This window comes from Gossypium hirsutum, chromosome A07 (assembly GCF_007990345.1).
Source record: "Gossypium hirsutum isolate 1008001.06 chromosome A07, Gossypium_hirsutum_v2.1, whole genome shotgun sequence".
NCBI classification, from domain to species: Eukaryota; Viridiplantae; Streptophyta; class Magnoliopsida; order Malvales; family Malvaceae; genus Gossypium; species Gossypium hirsutum.
The window spans coordinates 88,540,318-88,565,469 of record NC_053430.1 but is presented as its reverse complement, the minus strand read 5'-3'; the positions used below and the strand labels follow the sequence as shown (position 1 = coordinate 88,565,469).

The following is a 25,152-nucleotide window of genomic DNA, read 5'->3' as shown; positions in this document are numbered from 1 at the left end:
AGTAAGCTTCACAACTCTTTCTCACATATTTCAAAGCTAGCATCAAAGATATCACTGCCGGTAAACCATTCAGATCATTAAACTTAATCCGAGTAATCTCATCATTTTGGCAACTCAAATCAATAGTCTTTTATTTGCAATTTACAATAGCATTGTGCAAAGTCAACCAATCCATACACTAAACTCTTCGAATGATATCATCATCAAATCAACCAGAAGACATGAATCTCAAATCATCAACAGACAATTCTTACACATTTTATCAACCAAAACACACCGGCCTAAAGGGGTTCGATATTCTAATCACAAACTTATCAGACTCTACAGGAAAAGTCTTACTGGATATTAATGTCTCACATACATAAGAATGAGTCAAATCAGAATCAATTAATGCAATGGCATTAGTATCAGAGAGAGTGAATATACCAGTAATATCATCTGGGGTTGAAATCTCCTCACGAGGGTGAATAGCATAAGCTCTAACAGGTGCACAAGCCTCAGATTGAACTGTTGTGTCTTTAGTTCCTCTCTGAATGCTACTCATATTTCCTATATTTCTAGGAGATCTACCCTTGGCTAAAGTGTTACTCAATCTTAAATTTTGCATAATCCCTTGCTCAAACGGCTTAGAACAATCTTGGATAAAGTGATCTAAGGATCCACATCTGAAACAAGCTTGATTATTTAATCTACAAATACCCGAATATCTTTTACCACAACATTTGCACTTAGGTCGATCAGATCTGACATTTTCAACACTAACAATCGAAGTAGTTGAAGCTCTAAAGTTTGAATGTGATCTAGTACGATCTCTACTCGAGTTTCCCATATTAGCTTTTGAACGGCTATAATCATCTCAAATTTCTTTGATGTAGATTGAAATGATTTACCTGATGATCTCTCACATAAATCTCTGGCTTCAAAATTATCTTTTCTTTTCTTTTCATTTTCTATAACTTGGGAAATTAAAGGAACTTGAGGGGGTGGAGGTTGTTGAGCAGTCTGATTAATTTGAACGAACTTCGTGAACCACTCATCCATTAACTGGAAGAAGGCTTGATTAGCTTCCCCCTCTATACTACTTGAAATCGGCCTAAAATCAGCCAACGCTGCCCCCTGAGCAGAAGCGAGCACATTATCTTCTACGTCATGCATTACGGCTCGGTCGAGATCCATTTACTATACGAAAACACATTTTCAAATGTCAGGAGTCGTCACTGATAAACTAAAATTTATACCTATTTTACCCCATGTTTAATGCATTTTATGGATGATTTTCCATTAGAATTGGTGAATTCAACGCTCCTAATGCTTTAATTTCATGTTTTATACTTAGAAGAGCATAGGAGAGCAAAAGGAACGAGAAACGGGCCAAAGTACGAAATCAACATGGCCTGGACCGCCTCACATAGGCAAACCACACGGCTGTGTCAATTTGGCAAGCTCGAGCACGGCCTGAAGTAATCGAACACGGGCGTGTCACACGGGCGTGTCCATGCTGAGCCTAAGTTGAGTCAAATTAAGAAAAGGCTAATTTTGAGGGCTCTTAGGCATTTCAAAGCCTATAAATACACCCTAGGGGAGGAAAGAAAGACACACGGAGAATAGAGGGTAAGGAATTATCCAAGGAAGCCGATTGATCCATCTCAGAAGCTGGATTCATCATTAAGCCTGAAGATTTCTCCTCAATTTCCCCTCAGGAGATTTGGGTTTTCTTCATGTTTTGTATTCTTTATCATTTTGTGATGTTTTCTTATTTAGTTATGAACTAAATCCCCTAAATACCTAAGGGGAAGGAAACCTAAGATGAATCTTGTTATTATTTTCTAAATCGTATGATAAATATTTAACTTGTTCGTAATTATGTGTTCTTAATTCTTGTTTTGATATCCTAGGATACTGATTCAAGATAAGCTCTTATTCGGAGGAGGAATAGACCCTGCCTAAGAGTACATTTATGATAATTAAGCGGAGTTGATTGCGCGCCTAGAAATAGGGTGACAAGATTTTTTCGAATTAGGATGAAACCTAATAAAGGGATCCATAGATCGAGTTAATGCAACCCTAGAGTGTTAATTGGAGAAAAGTCTCGATTATTCAATCTAGGGATTAGACGTTATTAGTCTTGAATAGGGATAATAACATAACTTAGAGATCTCTACGGAACAAGTTGAATGAATAAATCATCCGGTTCGGAGCCAGAATAACAAGTAAAGTCTAGGTGGATTTTTCCATAGGTATTGTCTTAAGTCAACCGATTTTCCCCAAAATCAATTCCCCAATTCTTTTCTCTGTGAGTTCTTAGTTTAGATAATTAGTTAATTAAAGCAAAAACCTCTTTATTCTTAGGCTAGATAACAAAAAGACAGTCACTACTAGTACTTTTAGTTCCTTTGGGTTCGACAATCCGGTCTTACTAAAACTATACTACTATTCGATAGGTACACTTGCCTTCATCGCGACAATAGTTAGTTCAAGAATGAGTAATTATAAATATTTAAAACCTATCACGAAATCACGCGATCAAGTTTTCGGCACTGTTGCCGGGGATCTAAGATATTAAGAACGCTCAATTTTTATTACTTTAGCCATTTATTTTTCTTGCAATTTAATTTAATTTTTTTATTATTATTATTTATTAATTTAGTTTTTTCCTCTCTTGGTAGGTTTTTATAGTTTATGACTAGAAGAAACCTGTCAGGACCATTACTTTTTGACGAAGAAATCGATCGTCCAGTTCGCATAAATCAAAGAGAAATAAGGCGAAGTTTACAATACACAGAGAACGAGTAAGAAGACGATACTCAACCCCCAACCAAAGAGATGGCTGAAAACCAAGGCAATCAGCTACCTCCTGCAATTGCGGCTAATCAAAATCCTGCTCCACGCACTATGTATGATTATGCTAAACCTTCTTTAACAGGAATTGAATCAAGCATAGTTAGACCTGCTGTAGCTGCAAATACTTTTGAACTAAAACCTAACGCTATTCAAATGATACAACAATTTGTTCAGTTTGATAGTTTGCAGGATAAGGACCCCAACGCTCATTTAGCCAACTTTTTGGAACTAGGTGATACATTTAAAATCAATGGTGTTTCTGATGATGTCATATGTCTTCGGTTGTTTCCGTTTTCATTGAGGAATAAAGCTAAACAGTGGTTGAACTCGTTGCCACGAGGGTCAATTACTACTTGGGAACAAATGACTGAAAAATTCTTACTAAAATATTTTTCGCCAACTAAAACGGCTAAATTACGTAATGATATCTCTTCTTTTGTGCAGATGGATTTAGAAACACTCTACTATGATGGGAGAGATACAAGGACTTATTGAGAAGGTGCCCTCACCATGGGTTACCGCTTTGGCTCCAAGTACAAACATTCCACAATGGTCTGAATCCTTCGACTCGGCAAATGGTTGACGCAGCTGCTGGCAGAACCATCAATAATAAAACACCTGAAGATGCCTATGTGTTTTTTGAGGAGATGTCACTAAATAACTATTAGTGGCAAGTCATGAGGACAAAGCAAAAGAAAATAGTCGGCATGTATAACATCGATTCGGTCACCATGCTCTCTAATCAGGTAGAACTATTAAATAAAAAGATTGATGGTTTTCTTAGTCTTCACAGGTTCACCCAGTAATGCAGTGCGAAGCAAGTAGCGATGGAACAAGCCATTCAGAATACCAACCTTATGGCCACAACATGGATAACGAGCAATTGAATTACATGGGTAATAATTCTCGATCTCAAAACAATCCATATAGTAACACTTACAATGCAGGTTGGAGGAACCATCCCAATTTCTCGTGGGGAGGTCAAGGAAATCAAAGACCACAGCAGCCTCTTGGCTACCAGCAATCACGCTACCAATAGGAAAAGAAGCTGAACCTTGAAGAGATGCTCTCAAAGTTTATATCGGTGTCTGAAACTCATTTTCAGAACATCGAGATAGCAATTAAAAATCAACAAACGTCGATCCAAGGGCTCGAAACTCAGATAGGCTAGGTTTCCAAATTAATCTCCGAACGACAATAAGGTAGTTTGCCAAGTAATATTGAACCTAACCCAAGGGAACATTTCAACACAATTAATATTCAAGATGATGAAGGAGTCGGTGAGCCTGAACCGGAATCGAGACAAGAAACTGTGGTAAGCAAAGGTCAAGGTGAGGTAGATCAAAATACAAACAAATCGATGAATGTTGAATATAAACCTCATGTGCCATACCCCAACGCGACAAGGAAAGACCGCTCAGATGAACAATTTGGTAAATTCCTTAAACTCTTAAAAAAACTACATATTAACTTGCCGTTTATTGAAGCCTTATCACAGATGCCAAACGCAATGAAATTCCTAAAAGAGCTTTTAGCAAATAAGAGAAAGTTGGACGAGGCGTCGTATGTGGAGCTAAACGCAGTGTGCTCAGCTATTCTAAAAAATAAGCTACGAAACAAACTAAAAGATCCAGGGCGTTTTACGATTCTTTGCTTAATTTTTCTAGTTTAGATGTTAATAATGCATTAGCTGATTTAGTGGCTAGTATCAACGTCATGCCTTATAAAATGTTTAAGCAACTAGGTCTCGGGAAACCCAAACAGACTAGTATGAGCATTCAATTAGCAGACAAAACTATAAGATTTCCAAGGGGTATTATTGAAGATGTGCTAGTCAAAATCAATAAATTTATATTTCTCGTTGACTTCATTGTTTTAAACATAGAGGAGGATAGCAACACCCCTTTAATTCTAGGAAGGCCCTTTTTAGTAACTCCTAAAACAATTATTGATGTTGGCATAGGTGAGCTCACGCTTCGCGTAGGAGACGAAACACTCACCCTTCAAGCTCGCAATTCTAACAACACATCAGAAATTGAAGGTGATTGTCTAAACCATTCTATTAAAACTGACCACATGATACAACCTACTTTGCAGGAGATAAGTCTGAAGGAAGTGCATGAGCCACTCTCAAACGATAGTAAAGGATCTATTCATGAAGAACGAAGGTTGTAAATAGATAAGCTAGATGAATGGCAAACACATAAACCGAGAACACACGATAAACCGAAACTACGCTAGAACGAGCCCGATACCTCTCCAAATCAACTTAAGGTTGGTGATAAAGTCTTATTAGATGCCGCAGATGCCCACATTGTCACTACCACATCAACTGAAGAAATCCCTCTTACGGTACTCAGCATTTTTCCATTTGGTACGGTGGAGGTGAGTCATCCCAAGTTTGGCACTTTTAAGGTAAACAACACTCGTTTAAAACCTTATTTTGATGAGACTGATAGTAGGAAAGAGGAGTATAAACTCCTCGAACCACCATGATCATTCAACAGAGAGGTAAGTCAAGCTTAGACTATAAATAAGCACTTCTCGGGAGGCAACCTGAGCACTGACTGTATTAACTTCTTTAAAAATTTAGTCTTCAACACCTAACTTACTAACGGAGCTTCTAAATACAGGTTTTCCATAGAGACACGGCCAAGCACACGGGCGTGCTTATGGCCGTGTGAAAATAGGGCAAGGAATTCCCCAAACACGGGCTATGATAAAACGCCACGCCATACGATATGGCCGTGGTCGAGCCTACCAAAACAACACAGGCGTTCGACACGCCCGTGTGCGAGAACCGTGGTCGAACCTGTTAAAATAGCAGTGGCGTATGACACGCTCGTGTCTAACACCCATGGTCGAACCTGTTAAATTAACACGGGCGAGGGGCTTGAATACACGTGTGTGGGAGAAGCGAACAACGCCAGACACGACCGTGTGTACCCACATGCCCACAAAACACGGGCGTGCACGAAATGTTAGATGCACCCAAATTCAAAATTCGTGAATCGCACCGGCAAAAATTGGGGAACACGGGCGTGTTCCTTGACCGTGTGGACCAAAATCTATAAATACCCTGCACTATTCACTTTCTTCCTCATTCAAAAACCCTAACCCTAGTCGCTGCAACTCCACACGGCCTCCTTGCCAAGCCCGTGCACCGCCTCCAACTTCATTTTTGACGCTCAATCTCTCTCCCCTAGCGTTTGTTTACTCCTTACACCTCTATTTTACTTATTTCTAATGTTTAGTATCAACATAATCTTCATATATTTTGAACTGTTTTCCATTTTGCTTATTATTTAGTTTGCATTCTTAGGTTAGTTATCATACATTTCGTATTACATCGAGTTATTAGGAAAACCTCATACCCATAACTTTACTATGCTTATTCTCATGATATTTCCATGCCAATGTCTATCATTTAATTTGCATTCTTCGATTATTTATCATACATCTCATGTGAAAACAAGTTGTTAGGAAAGTCTCACTCTTTTGTCATACACATGCCATTACTATGACCATTTTCATGCCATTGCAATGATAACGTCACGAAATTATTATGTTTGGTTGTGGCTGAAATTCTGCTTTTTATTTGAAAATTGTATTCGTTTTACTTTGAACACTCATTAAAATGACTTGATGATTCAAATCGCAGGTACCATGTCGTATTCGCGAGGAAAGAAAACCGCTGTGCCTGCCTTGAAGAAGAGAAAGGGAGCATCATCTTTCGCGGGTCCAACCACGGAGATTCTTCACCCTCTCCTGCAGTTCCCTTGAGGGCCCCAAGAAGTGCTTTTCCAAATACTTTGGCCCGAACCCTAATTGTGGGGCACTGCATCGACTGAGCTGCTGTAGAACAAGTTCACTTGGCTGATTCGATTGAGCCCTCCTAACCACTGACCCTTGGGAGCTATTCTTTGGGATTATCGAACCAACATACCTTGAGCTCACGATGGAACTATGCTCAACGTTTCATCTTCAGACCGCAATGACGAACTACGATGATCCTAGCACAGTCCAATTTTACCTAGGTGGATTAATCCGCCAGCTAAGCATCCCAGAGTTCAGTGCTACGCTAGGTTTATACACAGAGGAGTTCAAGGAAGGGAATGAGACACCCTCAATCGTCACATACACTTCTCATCCTCGAAGTGCTGGCACACTTTGGCCCCTAGCGCAGCCTCCTACAATCCTAGCCACTCCAAGGCATCAATTCTTCCACCATCCCTGAGGTATTTACACGTTATTTTAGCTCACACAATTACAGGGAGGCGAGAGAGCACTGGTATCGTCAACACCCACGACGCCTACTTCTTATGGTGCATGTCGCACAGGCACGTCATTAACCTTAACTATTTTATCGCCCTCGCGATTCAGCACCAGACGGAGCGGCATAGGAAAGGGGTCATCTCCATCGGCACCTACATGACTCGGCTGGTGCGACACTGCAGGCTCCTCAACATCGAGCCCAAGAATCATCCCTCACCCTCATCAGCCAGATGTCTCCACAAGGCATCTTTAGCATGCTTAGCATGAGGATGATCGAGAGGCGCCGAGGAACCTACCCTCCCTAGTATTGTCTCACCCAATCTACCAAGGAGGAGGCCTACGAGGACATTCCTGATGATGTCCCCCCCACAGCACGAGGACCCACCGACTCAGCCACCACCACCTTCTCGTCCAGTTCATACGGCGACCTCATATGCTGACATCTCTGAGTACCTCACTTGATTCAAGCAACAGTGTTTTCAAAGTTTTGACAACATTGATGCTACTTTACAGCAGATTTGTCAACACCTCCACATCTCATCGCCAGTCCCACCTCGCGAACCATCCAGCGATAAAGATGTTTAAAAACATTTATTTATTATTTTATGTTTTTATTTTTATTTTTATTACAACTACTTTTTATTTTTATTTTTAGTTGATTTAGAATTTTATTTTTAATCATTTTCGGTTATTTCTTTATGAGCAATTATTCTCCCTAATATTACCTAAAAAGTTCCTGATTTTATCACAGTTATATAGAGTTCTTAAGCTCATCATTGCATAGGAACTAAAAACTCCACCGGGAAAGGTTCTCCACGACTGCCATGTCTACGACCATAGCTACCACTAGATATAATATTCTTATGGCGCAGGACATATGAACTAATGAACCTCTACGACCATTGGAGTATCCTCCTCCACCCTCGAACCAATTACTCTCCAAAACTCCAGTTCGAGGAATTCATCATATAGGGAGTTTCACTTCTCTCCCTCTCTTATTCTTATACTCTAAATATCTATCTTTGTACATTGAGGGCAATGTACATCTTAAGTGTGGAGGGATATTCATTTATCATTATCAGAAAAATCCCTGAATTACTACCTTGTTCTCTTGAAAAGCTCTCATATCATATTTAGGATAAATTTTAATTGATTTATGATTTTGATTGATATATCTTGAATTAAAACATAGGCATTTATGCATTGATTGTTTAAACTTTAAGACATTAGATAATCAAGCATGATAAGTTGATTTTTAAGATATTAAAATCTTAGGTTGTTTCCCCAAAGTTTAGGTATTACATTGAATTGGAATTCACAAGTTTTTAACATCAAAAAGCCATAATTGTTGTGAGATTTTTTAGCCTTTTGAGCATCTATTAATCCTTTCATGCTTACTTTTATTATTGCTTTGAGTGCATTAATATTGAACTATTATTCTAGAACTTGCTTGATTATGCATGTTAAGACCACACCATTTGATTTGATATGTCAAAATGATTAAGGCATTTAGGATTAACCCACTCATGCCATGAAAAGCCTACCTCCACGATTAACCCCTAGTAAACCCCCTTGAGCCTAACAAGCCATTCCTTGTATTACCCTTAATATTAACCATTACCCATTATTGTTGAAATCCCCCAAATTAATTTGATCCCTATTTTTGTCGAGATCTGAGTTGGAAAAGTTGCTTAGCTATGTTTTCTTCCATTTAGTCTATATTATTTAACTTGTTCTTAAAAAAAAGTTGAAAAATTATGTATACATATTAGTAATTCCATATTCTGAGAAGAAGCTCTGTTGTACGCAAGTGAAGATTAACTCTTTTTCTAGTTAAGCAATTTTTCAATTTAATCTCGATTCTAACCCTTTCTTTCAGCTTGTGACAACACCCTCTAACCAAGCCTCATTACAACCCTCTAAAGATCTTTTGATTGATGTATCATCTTAAATTATAGTGGTGGAGATTTGATCTTCATGCAAGCCTATGGTAATGACTTTTCATTTTTGACTATGGAGTAATTCATTTATTATCCTTAAACACCTCGAGTGATTTGAGTGAATCTTTAGTGAGGATGTGAAACTCTGTGATATTGTGAATCGAAGGTAATTACTTAGATGAGGGGAGACACCTATGTTTTCAGAATAAAATGCTCAACTAAGAATGACTGAAACTTTTATGTTCTTTTAGTTGAATTCTCAATGTATGATTACTTATGGATTATTTTCAGATATTATTGATAGAAGTTATAAGTTGAGAAGAATTTATTCTGATTATGAGTTGAGAATTTTGCTTGAGGACAAGCAAATGCTTAAGTGTGGGGGTATTTGATAAACTGTAATTTATACATATTTTTACCCCATGTTTAATGCATTTATGGATGATTTTCCATTAGAATTGGTGAATGCGTTGCTCCTAATGCTTTAATTTCACGTTTTATACTTAGGAGAGCATAGGAGAGCAAAAGGAACGAGAAACGGGCCAAAAATGGAGAAAATGGGCCAAAGTACAAAATCAACATGGCCTGGACCGTCTCACACGGGCAGACCACACGGCCGTGTCAATTTGGTAGGCTTGAGCACGGCCTGAAGTAATCGAACACGGGCGTGTCACATAGGCATGTCCCTACTGAGCCCAAGTTGAGTCCAATTCGAAAAAGGCTAATTTTGAGGGCTCTTAGGCATTCCAAAGGCTATAAATACACCCTAGAGGAAGAAAGAAAGACACACGGAGAATAGAGGGTAAGGAATTACTCTAAGGAAGCCGATTGATCTATCTCAGAAGCCGGATTCATCATCAAGACTGAAGATTTCTCCTCAATTTCCCCTCATGAGATTTGGGTTTTCTTTATGTTTTGTATTCTTTATCATTTTGAGACGTTTTCTTATTTAGTTATGAACTAAATCCCTTAAATACCTAAGGGGAATGAAACCTAAGACGAATCTTGTTATTATTTTCTGAATCGTATGATAAATATTTAACTTGTTCTTAATTATGTGTTCTTAATTCTTGTTTTGATATCCCAGGATACTGATTCAAGATAAGCTCTTATTTAGAGGAAGAATAAACCCTGTCTAAGAGTACATTTATCATAATTAAGCGGAGTTGATTGCGCGCCTAGAAATAGGATGACAAGATTTTGTTGGATTAGGGTGAAACTTAATAAGGGGATTCATTGATCGAGTTAATACAACCTTAGAGTGTCAATTAGAGAAAAGTCTCTAATTCAATCTAGGGATTAGACGTTATTAGTCTTGAATAGGGATAATAACATAACTTAGGGATCTCTACCAAACAAGTTGAATGAATAAATCGTCCAGTTCGGAGCTAGAATAACAAGTAAAGCCTAGGTGGATTTTTCCTTAGGTATTGTCTTAAGTCAATCGATTTTCCCCAAAAGCAATTCCCCAATTCTTTTCTTTGTGAGTTCTTAGTTTAGTTAATTAGTTAATTAAAGCAAAAACCTTTTTATTCTTAGGCTAGATAATAAAATACAGTCACTACTAGTACTTTTAGTTCCTTTGGGTTCGACAATCTGGTCTTGCTAAAATTATACTACTGTTCGATAGGTACACTTGCCTTCATCGCGATAATAGTTAGTTCAAGAACAAGTAATTATAAATATTTAATACCTATCACGAAATCACGCGATCAATCACATTATCAAAGTATAAAATATGACATGTATTAGCTAGACTCACACACGCTACGTTAGTCCTAGAACTGACTAAATCCTAGCTCTGATACCAATCAAATGTAACACCCCTAACCCATATCCGTCGCAGGATTGGAGTTACGAGGTATTACTGGACGAGACACAAATTCTAAACAATTGTATGCATGCATTTGCTCAAAATTTTAAACCAATCAAATGTTAACATCTATAACTAATTTAAATTCTATACGATTCATAACATAACAATTTAAATATATTTTCAAAGAACACCAAATAATCTATCCATTAAAATACATACAAAATTTCACAAATCATTTCCATAAGGAAAGTCGAATTTCACATATAAATAATAAAAGTGATATTCTTATTTGACCGAATAATAAGCTTAAAAATCAATCAACTTGTACTCATCATTTAACGACTAACCTATACACTACTCAAATATCAATTTTGAACCAAGTAGGACATATATACACCACATAAAACTCATATAATCCTTTTGTTTAACCAATGCCCAAATCACTATTCATTTGGTCATTCTTCAATATATTAGCCGAATATAATCATGCTAAAACATAGCTTTATTCAATGATTAAATTTTCATCATTTTCAACCTATCACTTTATACATATAACCTTTCATTGAAACAAATCAGTATACATATATATATCAACCACAATTTGCACATTAAGTCAAACATATTACAAATATATTTAAACTAATGTATACTTATTAAATCACTACATAACCGAATGCCATTACTTCAAATCACAGTCATTTACAAAATACAGCCTACTTATATATCATGCCTATCACTCAACAAAATATTCAACTACAATTTCACGTCATACTAAATATACCATACACGTATATTTTGACATATCTTCATCACCATTAGCAAATATATGTACCATATTTCACATATAAATACAAAATGGCCGAAACATCAATTCCACAACCAAACATAACCATCAATTGATCAAAGCATAAAAATCCAAGCTTAATAAAATAATAAGCCATTTTTGCAACATATATAAGGCACATCAAAAACAAACATTTAACTTAACACATATGAAAAATATAGCCAATAAAGTCAAATCATGCTTGTACATTTCCTCACAAAAGCTCAATATGTTTCAAAATTTAACCTTATCAATATATTTTACTTATTGAAATTCCAAACCAAACTAACATACTTCAAAACCATGTTTACTATATCATAGTTCCCACATTCGAACCATAAGACCAAAACATCATAGCATTCGAACTCCTGAATATAATTATACATAATTTAACTCATATACCCAACCTACATTAAAAACATTATGTAATATAATTTCATGCCTTTAGCTAATATTAAACATACCATTTTTAAACATAAATTACAATTCATAGTATACCAAATTTGCATGCTCAAACCAATCCAAACTACCTATATCTAGCCATTTAACTGTATCTATTCGTTCATCAATATAACTTCCAATGTTCGAACCAATTAACAAATAAATCACATTCATTCTTTAACATCACGAACCATACCTAAATAATCAATCCACAATAGAAATGTCATAAAGATATACTTTGATTTTTACTAGATATGACCGAATATAATCATACCTTAAGAAATCACCTTTTTCTCACAAATAACTAAATCCAAACATATCACCAAAACACCATTCATACCTATCATATAATATTCATACCAAATCAAACTCCAACCATATCAAATATAACCATAATATACTTCAATACCAAGTCACATGATAACACCTTAACAAAACATAACAACCAAGTTCACATATAGTTTTTATCTATGCATGAACCATAACCGAATAAATTATAATTTATTCAAACCTTGAAACCAAAATTAACAAAATAAACAAGCCATTTTTGCATGGCTCATATTTACATACCCCAAAATCAAGTATATAAACTAGCCTATAAATGCCATAAATTCGAATTCAATTTATAAAAATATCGAAACAGTCGATAGTGTGATAGACTATGCTGACGAGTCTCGAGCTCGTAACTAGACTCCAAAATCTATAAAACAGAGGCAAACAAAAACACACACAGTAAGTTATCATAGCTTAGTAAGTCATAAGCAAATAAATAACTCAATGTTAATATCAACTCAACTTAACCAAACTAATTCATACTATCATAATCACAATTTTCAAAATCATAATTTCATATATAACATATACTTCCATATACAAGTTTTACCTTGGCCGAATATACATGTATCTATTATTAAAGTAACATTTAATTTCAAAACCATAAAACCATAATATAACCGAATACTCATAAACTCATATATATATATTCATGAATCATTACATAAATATTCACATTATATAGTCAAAAGGCTGAATATACTTTCTATATGCTCATACATTTTTCATTTATATCATATATAATTTGCAACACATATTAAGTAACCTACTTACCTTATTTCAAATAGATAAAATGCTATCACATACCTGATCACTTTAGCTCGTTTTACACATTTGATCACAACTTATCATTGCCCGTTGAACCATTCAGAATTGAATAGGATACTCGGATAATCACATATATCATACAATGCCAACGTCTCGACGTGGTCTTACATGTAATCACATATCGATGCCATTGTCCTAGATAGGGTCTTACTCACACACATATATCGGAGTCACATATTGATGCCAACGTATTAAACGTGGTCTTACTCGCACACATATATCGATGCCATGGTCTTACATGCACATCACATATCGACGCCATGGTCTTACATGCATATCACATATCGAAATCCTATGTCATGACTTATGTATCCTAGCTATTCCTAAGGTTCATATGGGGCTTTCAGATGTTGTAACTTTGTCGAAACGAACTTGTAAACATAGTTCCCAAGTATAAACACATTCGACTATCATATCTATACAAGCTCATAAAATTTAAATCATCATTCTACATTCACATATATTCAAAATTTTACAGCATTTATTTACTTATAAACTTACCTCGGACAACGATAATCAGAACAGGACGACTAATCAACAACTTTAGTTTCCCCCGATCCAAATTCGATTTCTTTAGTTCTTGATCTAAACATATTCAAATTAAACTCATTCAAACATAATTTCACTCAATTTAGTCCAAAAACACATAAATGGGAAAATTACCATTTTACCCCAGACATTTTACACTTTCTACAATTTAGTCAAAATTGCACAAAACACAAAGCATGCAAAACTTGCACACATCATGCTTAGGCTGAATACTACCCATATTCATACAAATCCATATATTTAATTTATTTCATATTTTAGTCCCTCAATTTATTATTTTTACAAATTAGCCCTAATTACTCAAATTCATCAAAATTTCAAATACAAAACATGTTAATCTATCACATATCTTTTATTTTCCAGCATCAAACAACAAAAATCACAAGCTTTAAACAATGGCAAAAATACAAAATCATCATCAAATTCAAAAATTGATACACGGGTTTGATAGATAACATAGCAACGATATCAAAAATTGTAAAACTTATTAAAAACTGAGCTAAAACTCACCTTGAATCAAGCTTGTTAATGGCTGAATGTGGCTTTCTTTTTCTTTTTATTTCTTTTGGTATTTTCAGCCAACTATAAACTAAAAATCATGGCCATTTTTTGTTTATTTTATGATAATAACATATTAATACATCATTTACATTTTTAACCTTATAAAACAATATAAAACCATGCTATTTAATACCAAAATAGTCCATCCATTTCAACTATGGTCAAATTGCATTATAAATGCATCATATTATAAAGACAAATTCAATTAAGCACTCTCACGTTAAAATATCAACTTTTCACTTTACGTGATTAAGCCCTTTTTATTAAATCGACATCCAAACAATAAAGTTAAAACACGAAAAATTAACACATATAATTTCACACATAATAAACACAAAAAATGATTTTTAAAATATTTTTTGACTCAAATTCGTGGTCCCGAAACCACTATTCTGAATAGGGTCCAAATCCGGCTGTTATAATTCTAGTATCTCAATATTCATCATACATAATCATTTCCACAAACAGGCAATTTATGCTATGTCAATTCAAACACGTACAATAACAATGTAGTTGTATTATTTACATACAACTTACCTTGGATTACAAAATGTAGACGACTAGTTCGGCTTAGTTCACTTGTTTTGCTTTTCCCCGGTCTTGGCCCGAATTTTGTAATTCTTGATCTAACATGATAGGAATTCAAAAATTTAATCATTTTATTGATCTAGGTACTCAACAATTCATAATTGGGAAAAATGACCATTTTGCCCTTAGACTTTCACAAAATGACCATTTTAGCCCTAGACCCAGAAATTGATTTTTATCACATTTTCTCATTCATCAAGCCTAGCCGAATACTTTTTATACTAGGACCAGCCCACAATTCTCATTATTTCACATATTTATCAACTATTTTACAACTTAGGCAAAATAGTCCTTAGTTAGGGTTTCCATGAAAACTACTTCACAAAAGTTGTTTATTTCACAACCATGATTCTTTTCTTCCATAAAATTTTAGAAAAAAACATGAACACTCTCATGGTAAAACCCTAAACTTTCAACCATTTTGCAAAATAGTCCCCTTATTTGAAAGCTCATGCTACAAGGGTTCTAAAAGTACAAAAATCATCAAGAAAAACCATCAAGATCACTTACTTGTAGAGAGACTAAGTGGATGAAATTTCAAGCTTCAAACGCCCCTCTAATGGCTGCTATTTTTGATGGAAAAATGGAGAAGAAATATGACCCCTTTGATTTTATTTTAATATTCAATTTGCTAATGTCATCAATTACCAACCCTAGTCATCTTTTGACTTTTTGACTCCTCATGTCTCTATGGCCAGCTACCTTGACTTTTAAGGGTCTAATTTTCCTTTAAAGACCCCCAATTTAGGTTCTATAGCTATTTCACACCCTTGGCTATCAAAATAGGACTTTTGCACTTTATGCAATTTAGTCCTTTTTCACAATTAAGCATGAAATCGCTAAAATTAATTCACCAAAATTTTCATCATATAATCATGCCACAACACATAAATTAATATTAAAAATAATTTCTCCATCCTCAAATTAGTGGTTCTAAAACCACTGTTCCGACTGGGCCCAAAATTGGGCTGTTACACATTTACTAAATTTGGCATACAATTTTTTCTATGTAGAGTTTGCAACACTATTCAAAAATGGTAAGCATGTTCATTTTCATCTCTGGAGTAAACTAAAATATCATCTATAAATACCACTACAAACTTGTCTAAATATGGTCTGAAAATTCTGTTCAACAAATCCATAAACACTGCAAGTGTATTTGTCAAACCGAATGGCATCACAAGAAACTCATAGTGCCTGTATCTAGTTCTGAAAGCTGTCTTGGGTACATTTGAATCTTTTACCCGTAAAATTTTTGAAAATACAGTGGCACATTTCAACTGGTCAAACAGGTCATCAATACCGGGCAATGGATACTCATTCTTTATTGTAACTTTGTTGAGTTGTCTGTAATCAATGCACAGCCTCAATGATCCATCTTTCTTCTTTACAAACAGAACCGATGTACCCCAAGGTGAGAAACTAGGTTGAGTAAAACCTCTGTCAATCAATTCTTGTAATTGTGCTTTCAACTCTTTTAATTCTATAAGAGCTATTCTGTAATGTGCTATAGATATCGGTGTTGTACTCGAAACAAGATCTATAGAGAATTCCACTTCTCTAACTGATGGTAAACCAGGTAACTCTTTTGTAAATACATCAAGAAATTCACAAACAACCGGCACTGACTGAATCTTTGACTCAAATACTTTAGTATCCAGTACATATGCAAAGCAAGCATCATAACCCTTTTTGACATACTTCTGTGTTGATATTATTGAAATCACATTAGGTAATCCATCCAATTTATCAGGTTCAACATGAAGTAATTCACCACTCTGACATTTCAATAAAATATATTTCTGCTTACAATTTACCACTACATCATATTGGGTTAACTAATCCATTCCCAAAATCACATCAAATTCATCAAATGACAATAACATCAAGTCAGCCGAAAAGCAATAACCTTTTACCATCAATAGACAATTTTTATAGACTTTATCCACCATAACACATTGGCCCACGGGGTTTGAAACTTTAACCACAAATTCAATGAATTCAACAAGTAAATTTTTAACAGACACTAAGTTTGTGCATATGTATGAATGTGTGGAACCAGGATCAATCAAAGCAGTAATATCAGAATCAAGTAGAGAAAATGTACCAGTAATGACATCTAGTGCAGAAGCATCTTCTCTAGCACGAATAGTATATGTCCTTACAGGTGCTCGTGCCTTAGGTTTAACGGTTGAATCTTTTGTAGCACCTTGGCTACCGATGATGTTACCAGGGTGACAGTGGTCTGCCTCTTACAACAGGATTACTCGACTTTAGAGTCAATTCAACTTCTTTTTCAACCCTTTTCGGACAGTCTTTAAGAAAATGATCAAGGGATCCACAATGGTAACAAGCTCCACTTCTAAACCAACATTCTCCATAATGAAATTTATTACAATGCTTACATTTTGGTTTGGGATTACCAACACTGCCCACACTGGTTATAGAAGGAGATGAAGATCTCGGGTTGGAGCATTGAGAACCTCGCTCTCTTCTTGAGTATCCCATAGAGATGGTAACATGATCATAATACTTCTTTAAATTCTTAAAAGTAGATGATTGTGATTTACTCATAATTCTTTTACTAGAAACCGAGCTTCTCTTTCAGCTTGTTTCATTTCTTTACTCAATTCTTCAGCTTTATGTGCCCAATCAGCCAGTTCCACAAATTCCCTCGATTCAAGAATCTTAATCAATAGTTTAATATCCTCATTTAAACCCTCTTCAAATCATTTGCACATGTCAGCTTCAGATGGAACCCATTCCCTAGTATACTTGCTCAACCGAACAAATTCTCGTTCATATTCAAATACAGTTATATTGCCCTGTTTGAGCTCTAAAAATTCTTTCTTCTTTTGATCCAGGAATTTCTGACTAACATACTTCTTTCTGAATTCATTTTGGAAAAATTCCTATGCAATATTTTCTCTAGGTACCACTGAAGTTATGGTATTCCACCAATGATATGTTGTATCTTCGGTAAAGACACTAACATTTCAAACATTCAGCGGGCGTACAAGATAATTCATCTAAAAATCAGATGGTGTTTTCCAACCAAAATTTAGTCCTTTCTGTATCATCATATTCGGTAGCTCTAAATTCTTCTGCCCGATGCTTATAGATTTTAACTATTAGAAGCTTACCAGTTCAAACAAGTTTAGTACCCAGTGGCATCTCAGAAACCGGTTGAGGAGCAGGTGGGGGAGGTCGTTGTATAGCGGGGTTTGCTCTTAAATACTCAGTAAACCATTCATTCATCAACTGAAAGAAGGCTTGTTTTGCCTCCTCACTTCGGCCCTCAGATACGGGCCTTACTACAGATGCATATGCAACTCTTTGAACTAAAGCTAAAGCATTGCTCCTAGCTTCTTCAAATTTAGCTCTAGCTTGATTGGATGACATTACAAATGACCAGGAGACATCACACTATCACAAATTATATAATGGCATGTATAGCTAAACTCGTGTTTGCTACATTAAATCAAAGAATTGACTAAACCGTAGCTCTGATACCACTAAATGTAACACCCTTAAACCTGAATCTGATGCCGAAATAGGATTGCAGAGCGTTACCAGTGTTTTCAGAATATTTACAGATAATTCATAACAATCACTATTTATTTCCTAAGATTATTCATAACATCCCTTAAATGGAGCCTCGAGGCTCAATATGAGCTTTAAAATCAAATCGGGACTTAATCGAGAACTCTAAAATTTTTCGTGAAATTTCAAAAATTTTCCAAGTTACAGGGTTCACACACCCGTGTGGTCCAAGGGACACGCCCAAGTGACCCTAGGACACACTTGTGCTGTAGGTGGTGTTTGAAACTAGGTAGCTCTCTGACTTGTGTCACACGGCCAGCCACACGCCCGTGTGCTAGGCCGTGTGGTTAATTTAATTTTTCAAAATTAGGTGCAGGTTTCACACAACCAAGACACATGTCCGTGATCTAGGCCGAGTCGCACACATAGCTGAGACACACACCCATGTCTTTGCCCGAGCATTCGGTTTTCTTGAATTTAAGATGCAAGGGACACACGGCTAAGACACACGTCTGTGTCTCTACCCGTGTGCTCAATTCTGAGCATTCAATTTTCTTGTATTTAAGATACAGGGGACACACGGCCTAACCACATGCCCATGTACCAGGCCGTGTGTCATTGTAAACTAAAAAATACATAGGATTTTTCCTATATAAATTATCACCTTTTTACTTAAATTTGTTGTTAAAACCAAGTAATTGTTTAATAAATTAATTAAATATGTGAAAATATGAAAACAAGACATAGAAATTATTAAAATGTGATTTTATGCTTTATTATATAGTTTTCATGCATAAAATGAGTTATTTTATATTAAATTAAGCATATTATATTTTGTGACATAAAGTGGGCCATGCATGATTAAATTAAATAATAAAATATAAAATTATATTTAATAATTCATTTTAAAATATTTCATTAATAATTTAGGTTTTAATTAATTTAATTAAGTTGGTAAAATTTAATTCTTTGGTCCTCTAACATATTAGTTTATTTTTGGATAGGACTGAGAGCTTTAATTTGATTACAAAATCGTCCAAATGGAGGGCCAAGTCAACCCATAATTTGGCTGAATATGAAGGTTCATAAACCATCTTTTTGGTTTAATTACACAAGGACCTTGAAGAGTTGAAGAAATCAGAGATTTGCCCGAAGATTGGCTGGTGATCGAGTCTTAGTCCTAAGTTGTTGTGGCACTCAAATTGACCAAGAATAAATCAAAATCAGCCATATTCCCTTAATTCATGGCCGACCACCATTGGAAGGAGTTTTGAAAGATGGAAACTCCTATTTTTAGCAAACTAGCTCACATGCCTCACCTATAAATAATAGCCCCTTTCTCACTTTTTCAATCATCCTTCATCCCTTATCCTTCATTCATCCCTCACTCATTCATCATTCTCTCCTCTCTCAATTCTCTTAGCTTTCTTAGTTCTCACGCCTTCTTAAAGAACCCTTGGTCGGCCACCTCGGAGAGCCATTAGTAAAGGAGCAAAGCGAAGGAATAAAGGAGCCCTCATCAGTCAAAGTCTTGGGTGATAGCCACTATGAATTGGGTTTAATCTTTCTTACTTTAATTTAATTCAAGAATGTTTTCTATATGTTCTTTTTTCTTATTTACAGCAATGATAGCTTAATTTTATTTAAGCTAGGATGATTGCTTTGATTTAATAATAATTATTTGATTCATGCTTATAATATTTGTGCCTCAATCGATCATGTTTTCAATTAAAATCAAGTCTGTATTTCATTCATACATGATTGAAATGCACCTGAATTAACTAAGCGATCCTAACCAGACAACGGCTAATGGATGCATAATTGAAATGTGCATGCTCAATTTAGATCCTAACCCGATTAAATTGTAGGTTGCATAACATCCCTAACCAGACTCTATTATCTGCATAATTTTTAGATTTGTGTGATTAAACTGTTTCAAACTTAACACGTCCCTGTTACCTCACACGAATACTAAGAAACCCTTAGTAAATAAGGATCAGTAAAATACGTATTTACTAAGTAAAGGATTTCGAAAGGACCTAACATGGTTTCCAAACTCATGAAAGATCGAGTTGCCATGGAATGTGTTTTCGAATATTGATAAGCATGTTGATAATAATTTAAGTTTAATTTAAGTAATTGTCCTAGCTTATTTATGTTATAATTTTTGTTTATTGTGTTAATTCTGCTAAAATCTATCTCATTCATATAGTTTGCATACTTAGGATAAATTGCATTAGGGATCAGTGCATTTAGTTTCATATACTTAATTTTTTATCACTTCTCAATTATATTGTTTTTATTTATCAAATTGTTAATACACTTTTACAAACTAAGTGACTTGGCACAAATACAATCCCTATGGAGGTAATAACTTGATACTTACTTATTACTTTATAACGACTATGTACACTTGCACAAACCCAAGTGTTACAAGTTTTTGGCGCCGTTGTCCGGGATTGTCAACTGTTGCCATAGTCATTTCTGGTGAAATAATTTATTTTCAATTTGGTTATTTATGACAGTACTAACTTATTCTTTTTAATTTTGTAATCTTCTTTCTAGATGTTTATGAGCATAGATCGAATTATCGATTTACTCCCAGTAGACCTTGAAATTGAGTGAACTTTTAGACAAAGAAGACCTGAACGAATAGCTAAGAGACAGAATGAGATGGACCTTGGAAATCAAAATCAAGACCAAGGTAATGAAACCGAACATGTACGAAATCCTATCCTCATTGCCGATGATAGGGATCAATGCATTAGACAATATGCTGTGCCACTTTTCAATGAGTTAAATCCAGGAATTAGAAGGCTAGATATTGAGGCAACCCAATTCGAATTGAAACCAGTAATGTTTCAAATGCAACAAACGGTAGGCCAATTTTTTGGTATGCCCACAGAAGATCCACATCTCCACCTTCAATTGTTTATGGAGGTGAGTGACTCATTCAAGATAGCCGGTGTGACTGAAGAAGTACTGAGGTTGAAGTTCTTTTAGTACTCGTTGCAAGATCGAGCACAAGCATGGCTCAATTTATTGCCATCAAGTTTTATATCTACATGGCAAGAATTAGCAGAGAGATTTTTGGTTAAGTATTCCCCGCCTAGCAAAAATGCTAAGTTGAGGAACGAGATCACAACTTTCTAACAATTGGATGATGAGTCTTTGTATGAGGCTTGAGAATGATTCGAGGAGTTACTTCGTAAGTGTCCTCATCATGGGATTCCTTATTGTATCCATTTGGAGACATTCTATAATGGTCTCAACACATATACTAGATTGATGGTAGATGCTTCTGTGAATGGTGCAATTTTTTCTAAGTCTTATAATGAGGCTCATGAGATCATTGAAAGGATCGCGAGTAACAAATATCAATGGCCAACAAATCAAACAACTTCAGGAAGACGTGTAGCTGGAGTTTATGAAGTCGATGTTCTTACATTGTTATCAACTCAAGTATTGTCTATTTCCTATATGTTAAATCAATTTACCACTAATGGTGCTAATAATTTTGTAGCTTAGCCACCAAGCCCGTTTGAAGTAGTTTCCTGTGTGTATTGTGGGGAGGGTCATTCTTTCGAGAATTTCCCATTGAATCCCGAGTCAGTATCCTATGTGGGGAGCCAACATCAAAATAGGAGTGGACAAGGACCCCAGTCCAACTTTTATAATCCTTCATGGCATAATAACCCCAACTTTTCTTGGAGCAACCAAGGAAATGGACCAAACAACAACTTTATGCAACACAGACCCAACCAATCTTAGGGGCTTAATCAGCAAGCTCCAAAACCACCTCAAGCTAAATCATCAAATAGTTTGGAGAACTAGTTGAAAGCATACATGGCGAAGAATGACACTTTGATCCAGAGTCAAGCAGCAACAATGAAAAATTTGGAAAACCAAATGGGTCAGTTAGCTACGGAGCTTCGTAATAGACCAAAAAGAACCTTGCCAAGCAATATTGAGAATCCAAGAAATTTGGATAAAGAAAATATCACGGCAGTGGCATTGCGAAGTGGTAAAATTCTGGAACCTCGATTGATTGATGTTGAGGACAAGCCTGTTGAAAAGGGGAAAGTCAACCAGCTGTTGACGTCCCTACATGAAAAGAGTCAGAATCTGCAAAGTCTGACAAGGTAAATCCTAACTTAGTGGATTCAAATACTTTAACATCTTCTTTAGATGTAGATTTACCTACTTAGAAGAGTTGTCCGGTTCAACCGAAAGTTCCATCACCTCCATATCCATAAAGATTGCAGCAACACAAGCAGAAACATGAGGTGCAATTCAAGAAGTTTTTGGATGTTCTGAAGCAGTTACACATCAAAATTCCATTGGTGGAGGCTTTAGAACAAATTCCAAATTATGTGAAGTTTATAAAGGATGTACTATCCAAGAAAAAATGACTGAGTGAGTATGAGACTGTCTCTCTGACAAAGGAGTGCAGTGTGTTCCTGCAGAACAAGCTGCCATAGAAATTGAAGGATCCAGGAAGATTTATGATACCTTGTAACATTGGTGAATCTTATTGTGGTAAAGCTTTGTGTGACTTAGGAGCAAGTATCAACTTGATGCCTAAGTCTATTTTCAAGATGTTAGGGATAGGAGAAGTAAAACCTACAACTGTGACGCTTCAGCTAGTGGATCGATCTTTAACATACCTCAAAGGAAAGATCGAGGATGTTTTGGTAAGAGTCGATAAATTTAATTTTCCTACTAATTTTATTATTCTAGATTTTGAAGCAGATAAGGAAGTGTCAATTATCCTTGGAAGACCTTTCCTATCCACAGGAAGAACGTTAATTGATGTACAAAAAGGCGAACTCACCATGTGAGTTCAAGACGATTAGGTAACTTTTAACATTCTTAAAGCGATGAAATTTCTCGATCTGACAGAAGAGTGCTCAGTGATGGAAGAAATAGAAATCTTGATTTCTATGGAAAGCCATCTTGAAGAAGATCCATTGGAGAAAGCCTTAGGGTTTAACCCTTTGAAGGATGAAGAATGTGAAGAAAACATGGCTGTGATGGAAGCCAACTTAAGGAATTTTATTCAATCCACACAGTTTGAACCGTTGAAGTTGGAAGTCAGAGAATTTGTGCAACCCAAATTGTCAATTGAAGAACCACCTACACTCAAACTAAAGGTACTTCCTTCCTATTTGAAATATGTTTATTTAGGTAATTGTTCTACTTTGCCTGTGATTATTTCAGCCGAACTAACAAAAGATCAAATGGAACAATTAATTTCTGTTCTAAAGAAATTTAAGAAAGCAATTGGTTGGACTATAGCTGACATTCGAGGTATAAGCCCTTCATTTTGCATGCACAAAATTACTCTAGAGGAAGGTGAAAAAGCTCAAATTGATGGGCAAAAGAGGCTTAATCCTATTATGAAGGAAGTTGTGAGAAAAGAAGTGATCAAATGGCTAGATGCATGAATCATCTATCTTATTTCAGATAGTTTGTGGGTAAGTCTGGTACAGTGTGTGCCGAAGAAAGGTGGAATTATGATTGTTAAGAATGAGCGTAACGGATTGATCCCAACAAGAACTATTACTGGTTGGAGAATTTGTGTTGACTACAGAAAGTTGAATAAAGCCACTCAGAAGGACCATTTTCCGTTGCCTGTTATGGATCAGATGTTAGATCGACTAGTAGGCAATGAATTCTATTATTTTTTAGATGGTTATTTGGGATATAACCAAATAGTTATCGCTCTAGAAGACGAACATAAAACAACCTTTACTTGTCTGTACGGTATGTTTACTTTTAGGCGAATGCCTTTTGGTTTATGCAATGCACCTGCAACATTCCAACGATGCATGACGACAATATTCACTGATATGGTTGAAAATTTTGTTGAGGTTTTCATGTATGATTATTCTATTTTTGGTAACACTTATGATATTTATTGAGTAATTTAGCTAAGGCACTGAAGAGTTGCGAAGAGACGAATCTAGTCCTTAACTGGGAGAAATGCCATTTTATGGTTAAAGAAGGGATTGTCTTAAGGCAAAGAATTTCAAAGAAAGGAATTGAAGTCGACAAAGCAAAGGTGGACGTAATTGAAAAATTACCGGCCCCAACGTGAAAGGAGTCAGAAGTTTCTTAGGCCATGCTAGCTTTTACCGAAGGTTTATCAAAGATTTTTTGAAAATTTCAAAATCACTGTGTTCGTTGTTAGAGAAAGATACAGTGTTCAATTTCAACAAAGCATATTTAGAAGCTTTTGAAGAGCTAAAAAAATGGTTAATCTCAGCCCCAATAATTATTACACCCTACTAGGGCACATCTTTTGAGTTGATGTATATGCAAGTAGAAAATATTAGTCTCGAAGGCTCGATAATGCATTATGGGCCTATCAAATAACATTTAAGACATCGTTAGGAATGACTCCTTATCGGCTGGTTTTTGGAAAGGCATGTCATTTTCCATTAGATTTGGAGAATAGAGCTTACTGGGCTTTGAAGAAATTGAACTTTGATATTAAACAAGCCGTTGAGAGAAGGATGTTACAACTAGATGAGTTGGAAGAGTTGAGGTTGTTTTCCTATGAAAATGTCAAATTTTGTAAACAAAGATAAGAAAGATGGCATGATAGTCAT

The 25,152-nt window shown here is 35.6% G+C and overlaps 2 non-coding genes across 2 annotated transcripts; both read right to left on the bottom strand.

The window, feature by feature from the left end:
- Positions 1-3,252: 3,252 nt before the first annotated feature.
- On the bottom strand, positions 3,253-3,358 carry LOC121203864 (small nucleolar RNA R71). The gene has a single exon (XR_005898799.1). It is a non-coding gene; the product is annotated as a small nucleolar RNA R71 (small nucleolar RNA).
- An 18,303-nt stretch (positions 3,359-21,661) lies between these two features.
- LOC121204099 (small nucleolar RNA R71) lies at positions 21,662-21,768 on the bottom strand. Its single transcript, XR_005899027.1, has one exon. It is a non-coding gene; the product is annotated as a small nucleolar RNA R71 (small nucleolar RNA).
- Positions 21,769-25,152: the final 3,384 nt, after the last annotated feature.